Here is a 6723-nt window from a genome sequence, read left to right on the forward strand (position 1 = left end):
TTTCTCCACTTCCCTGTTGAAGTGGTACTTCGCTTTTCTGTAGGTGCGCAGCTGTCGGAGCTTGGGTGTGAACCAGGGCTTGTCGTTGTTATAACAAGCCCTGGTGCGTGTTGGAATGATGCGCGCCTCATTGAACTATATGTATGAGGTCACAGTGTCCGTATACTCCTCCAGATTGTTTGTGGCCGCTCCAATTGCCTCCCAGTCTGTCGTCTCCCAACATGCACGCAGCTCTTCCACAGACTCGGCGGTGAAACACTTAATAGTCCTCATAACAGGTTTAGCCAGTTTCAGTCTCTGTCTGTATGAAGGGATTAAGTGCACCATCACCTGATCTGATAGTCCAAGAGCAGCGCGCGGGACTGCATGAAAAGCCTTGCTTATTGTACTGTAGCAGTGATCCAAAGTGTTCTCCTCTCTGGTCGGGCATTTAATAATCTGCCTATACTTGGGTAATTCCTGGCTCAAATTTCCCTTGTTAAAGTCACCAAGCACGATAACAAGAGAGTCCGTAAAAGACCGTTCCACATGTAAGATCTGTCCTGCGAGCGTGCGCTGAGTGTCACGCACGTCCGCGCCGGGTGGGATGTAAACATCCACCAGAATGAATGAAATGATCTCACACGGTGAGTAAAAGGGCTTACAGTGAATGAAAATATATTCCAGAGAAGGAGAGCAGTGTTTGGATATCACCGTCACATCTGTGCACCAGCTGTTGTTGATAAAGAAGCAGACTCCGCCGCCTCTTTTTTTGCCGGAGTGCCCCGCGTCTCGGTCCGCGCAGAGAAGATGAAAGCCCTCCAGTTGAACCACGCTGTCCGGGACATTTGCGCTCAGCCATGTCTCCGTGAAGCACAAAACATACGATGAGGAAAAGTCCTTGTTCCTTCTCATCAGCAACGCTAGCTCGTCCATCTTGTTGGCAAGTGAGTGGACGTTGGAGAGAAAGATGCCTGGTAGAGGCGTGCGTAATCTCCGTCCGCGAAGACGCAAGGGCGCCCGCTCGCTTCCCTCTTCGGTGCGGTCTCCCTCTTTTGATCACAGAATGGACCAAATCCACAGCTGACGCTAAGATGACCGGCAACAAGTCCATAGGGATGATGGATCTGATGTTCAGTAGCTCTTCTTGGCTTCTACTGGCTGCCAAAACAACTTCCAGTCAGGATTTCGACCTCTTCATAACACAGAGATGGCCCTTCTTAAAGTTATAAATGACATCCGTCTAAACACAGACTGCCAAAACTTCAGTATTAATGCTATTGGACCTCAGTGCTGCATTTGACACTGTCGACCACTCAATACTTTTGGCAGGTTGGGAAACTGGGTGGGGATCTCAGGCACAGTTTTAAGCTGGTTCAAGTCATATCTACAAGATGGGAAGTATTTTGTTTCCATTGGTGACTTTGTATCAGAGTACCCCAAGGTTCAATCTTAACATCTATATGCTCCCACTAGGACAACTCATGCAAAATAATAACATTGAAAATCATTGCTATGCTGATGACACCCAAATCTATGTAGCACTATCACCAAATGACTATCGCCCATAGATCTTCTGTGCCAGTGCATTGAGCTAGTCAAACACTGGATATGCCAAAATGTCCTACAACTAAATGAAGATAAAACTGAGATAATTGTTTTTGGTGCAAAAAAAGAAAGGTTTAAAGTCATCCAACACCTTCAATCACTGTCCCTGAAAACCTCAAATAAAGCCAGAAATCTTGGGGTTATTTTAGATTCTGATTTACATTTCGACAGTCACATCAAATCAGTAACAAAATCGGCCTACTATCACTTCAAAAATGTAACAAGACTTAGAGGGCTCATGTCAGCTCAAGACTTAGAAAAACTTGTACATGCCTTTATTACCAGTAGGCTAGACTATTGTAATGGTCTCCTTGCAGGTCTTCCCGAAAAAACGGTCAGGCAGCTACAGCTTGTTCAGAAAGCTGCTGCTAGAGTTCTAACAAAGACCAAAAAATGTGAGCACATTACACCAATTCTTAAATCTTTACATTGGCTCCCTGTACATCACATAATTGATTTCAAAATCCTCCTGCTCACATATAAATCACTACATGGTCTAGGGCCGAAGTATATCACTGATATGCTCCCACTATATAAGCCCTCTAGATCACTAAGATCTTCTGAGACCAATCTGTTAGCGGTTCCCAGAGTAAACTCAAATCAAGGGAGAGCATCATTCAGTCACTATGCAACAAATAGCTGGAATAAACTTCCTGACGATGTCAGAATTTCTCCAACTCTGACTACTTTTAAAACTAGACTGAAAACGTTTATGTTCACCTTAGCTTTCAGCTAAATCTTTTAATCTTTTAACTTTTAACGTCCGCACTTTTTTTTTTTTTTATTGTCTGCATTTTAATTTTGCTTTTATTTTCTTTCATTTCACTTTGTTGTCTTTGAAGCACTTTGAGTCTGCCTTGTGTATGAAAAGCGCTATAAATAAAGTTAACTTGCCTTGCCTTGCCTTCTCTGCTTTGGCTGCTGCCCCGCGACCCGACTTAGGTTAAGCGGAAGAAGATGGATGGATGAATGGATCAACATTTGAATAATACAAATATTTGATGCAGGTACAAAATATATGTTATAGTTAATATTATGTACAGGATAATATACCGAGGGCGCATGCGCGTGTAGGGACCGGAAGATGTGTTTTTCGGCATCTTGCTATGTTTGTTTGAGTGAATCTCAAGTGCAGCGGGGTGTGACTTCCGTGTGACTGAGAATTCAATACACTCGCGACATACTATTGCATCTCAATAATGCCGGACGTCCAGCTGCCTGATTTGATGCAGAGGGATTTAAATAATCAGAGCAACAAAGACTTAAGAGGAGTTAAGAAAAGGAAACGTGGGTGTCAAACAGCGAATGAGGAAACGGCAGATAACCTGCCTCCCCTTGCCCTCCCTGGTTATGGGGAACGCGAAACACAAAATAAACTTGATGAGCTTCAAGGAAACGCTCGCTTCCTCCAGGACTACAGAGACTGCTGTGTTATGACATTTACGGAGACGTGGCTTACCATGGACGACTCGGACAACGACGTGACCATTGATGGATTTGGCATTCCATTTTGCTTGGATCGTGACGCCCAAACGACCAGCAAATCCCGCGGAGGGAGCGTGTGCATCTACGTCAACAAGCGCTACTTCAGCGCTGTCACTGTCAGAGGAAGACTACCACAGCCACAAGTACTATTGTGGACATAGTACAAAAAATGCAGTCTCTCTCACCTGAAGCACCTAATTTTATACTGGGTGATTTTAATCATCTGTCCCTAAAGAAATCCCCATCTATTTTTTATCAATATGTAACTTGTCCAACCAGACAGAACAAGTCTTTAGATCTTTGTTATGGCACAGTAAAAGCTGCATATAGATCCATCCCACTGCCACCCTTAGGTTCTGCAGATCATAACTGTGTGATGCTCCTCCTAACATACAAAACGGTATTAAAGAAAGAAAAAAATCCAGACCAAACAAGTTAACTATGGTCTGAGGATTCCACTGCTTGTCTGCAGGGTTGTTTTGACTGCACCATGTGGGATGTGTTCTTGGACTCTTGTAAGGACATTGATGAACTCTCCGATGTCACCTGCTCTTATATTTCCTTCTGCGAGAACATGATCATCCCAACCAAAACTATCAGAATGTATCCTAATAACAAAAACCTTGGATGTCTAAATCAGTTAAATCCAAACTTAAGAGGAAGAAAGTAGCATTTAGTCAAGAAAAAGCATCTGATATGGAGGCAGCAAAAAAGGAACTCAAAGTTCAAATATTAAGGGCAAAACAAAATTATAAAACATTGAGAATAAATTGGCTGCAGATAACCTTGCTTCAGCTTGGAAACCATTGCTGGCATTCATCAAAGTAAAAGTAAAAGCAACATTATAATAGAAGGCTAAAAATATTTTTTTTATTTTCTTATTTTTATTTTTTTTGTCCAGCTTCTCAGGCAAATCATATAGTTGATGTAGATGCCCATATCGGCTGTTCAGATTTACTTTACAAAAGAGAAGTGTAGGATACTTTTCTTGTTGCCTTATTTGTATTTGACTTTATTACATTTATTTATATTATCATTTGGTGCAACCGGGCCGGAGCAGGAGGGGATAGAAAGAGAAAAACAGGAAGACAGAGGGGGAAATTGTGGGGACATGAGGGGGATTAGACAGAGAGACAAAAACAATAACAGCAAACACAATAATAACAACAACAACAACAACAACAATAGAGCAACATCAGCAAATACGACATGTATAAATATGATGGTAAAAGTGATAGCAAATAAGCAGTTAGCGAAAATAAAGGATAATACAGAAATGACAATGAGCATTATTACACTACAAATGGAGCAATACAAATACCAATAGAAATAGCGCTATTGATAATGAACAATACCCATAATTTACCTCTATTATCAACAATACAGTTGTTCAAATGCAACAATACATATACGTAATGATAACTAGAGATACAAAACATTTCAGAAAAATGGAGGGGAAGAAAGAGAAGCAACCTATATTAACCTTGTAGATTGTTATAGTAACAATAGGTTAAGCTTTGTCAGTGTGCCATGTGTTACCCAGTTTACCCTAGGGCAACAACGTTAGTATATGTTTGATGAAACGTGATTATGTGCATGAGTGTATGTATGTATATGTACTTGTATATGTACAGAATGTGTGTATGTGTTTGTACAGTGAATGTATATGTACATGATGTGTATATGTATGTTTGTACAGTGAATGTATATGTACATGATGTGTATATGTATGTTTGTACAGTGAATGTATATGTACAGTATGTGTATGTGTATGTTTGTACAGTGAATGTGCTTGTGGATGTACAAACTTTGAGTATGTAGGTATGTACTGTATTTGGTGTATGTATGTGGGAGCGTAGGTACCTATTTATGTATGTATGTATGTGAGTATATGTGTATTTGTATGTACAATATATTTGACTCCCAGTGTGTGTGGGAGCCATAGTACGGCTACAGCCACCCAGAGAGCCCAACCCACAAACAGCAGGTGTGGCGCCCAGGGAACCAGGGACCACCGGCCCCACGCAGCCAGGCCGGCCAGCGACAGGAACCCCAGAGCCAGGCCCCCCGTGCCGCCCGTAAGAGCCAGCAGCAGGCCGCAGACAGATGCACCCGGCAGAGGACAAGGCACGAGAGAAGCAGGGGACAGCCAGACCTCAGGCCAGCGAGAGACCACACCCCACACGGGTAGAAAGGTGGGACGCCCCACCCGGGGGCCCAGAGACTCCCCGCAACCGGACGGGAAGACCGACGCCGCCCCACAAGCAACCGGGCCCCCACGAGCCCATCCCCCATCCCCGGAGAGCGCGGCGCGGCCCGTCCCCGGCCACCCCACCCAAGTCTGCCGCCGCAGGACCGCCCAGCACGGGGCCACTGGAACCACCCACCCCATCCGCAGGGACCCCAATGATGGATATGGAACACCCAGCAACCGCCCTGTCGAGTACCCCCCCCCCCCCCCCGAGGGAGGGGAAAAATTAAAAAAAATAATAGTCTCCAGCGTTCCCCGCGACCCCGAAGGGAATAAGCGGTAGAAAATGGATGGACGGATTGATTAATAAAATATATTAAAAAATAAATTAATTAATTAATTAATTAATAGTAATAATGATAATAATTATTATTATATATCTAAAAACCCCAAAATAAATTTAAAAAAAAAAATAAAAAAAAAATATTAAAAGAAGATCACAGACATGCCGATAAACAAAGTCACTACCCCAGCAGCTGGCCGACTCGCAGCACCTCGTAATACCTTGCAGCACCAAGCTACCACAATAGACGCGGGGACTAGACCCAGCAGGCCGCAACCAAGACGGGCACCCGGAGGGGATGGACGGTGGGACCCAAGAGCTCCAGACACGCAGTACGGATGCAATAGCCTGAGGCGGAGACCCCCGCCTGACAAGCAGGCCCAGAGCGTACCCCCAGAAATATACATACATACATATTTATATATATATATACTTACACATATACATTCATACATATACATACATATACACATACATACACATATACAAACCCCGTTTCCATATGAGTTGGGAAATTGTGTTAGATGTAAATATAAACGGGATACAATGATTTGCAAATCATTTTCAACCCATATTCAGTTGAATATGCTACAAAGACAACATATTTGATGTTCAAACTGATAAACTTTTTTTTTTTTTGCAAATAATCATTAACTTTAGAATTTGATGCCAGCAACACGTGACAAAGAAGTTAGGAAAGGTGGCAATAAATACTGATAAAGTTGAGAAATGCTCATCAAACACTTATTTGGAACATCCCACAGGTGAACAGGCAAATTGGGAACAGGTGGGTGCCACGATTGGGTATAAAAGTAGATTCCATGAAATGCTCAGTCATTCACAAACAAGAATGGGGCGAGGGCCACCACTTTGTCAACAAATGTGTGAGCACATTGTTGAACAGTTTAAGAAAAACCTTTCACAACCAGCTATTGCAAGGAATTTAGGGATTTCACCATCTACGGTCCGTAATATCATCAAAAGGTTCAGAGAATCTGGAGAAATCACTGCACGTAAGCAGCTAAGCCCGTGACCTTCGATCCCTCAGGCTGTACTGCATCAACAAGCGACATCAGTGTGTAAAGGATATCCCCACATGGGCTCAGGAACACTTCAG

Source organism: Entelurus aequoreus, linkage group LG01, assembly GCF_033978785.1.
Source record: "Entelurus aequoreus isolate RoL-2023_Sb linkage group LG01, RoL_Eaeq_v1.1, whole genome shotgun sequence".
Taxonomy (NCBI): Eukaryota; Metazoa; Chordata; class Actinopteri; order Syngnathiformes; family Syngnathidae; genus Entelurus; species Entelurus aequoreus.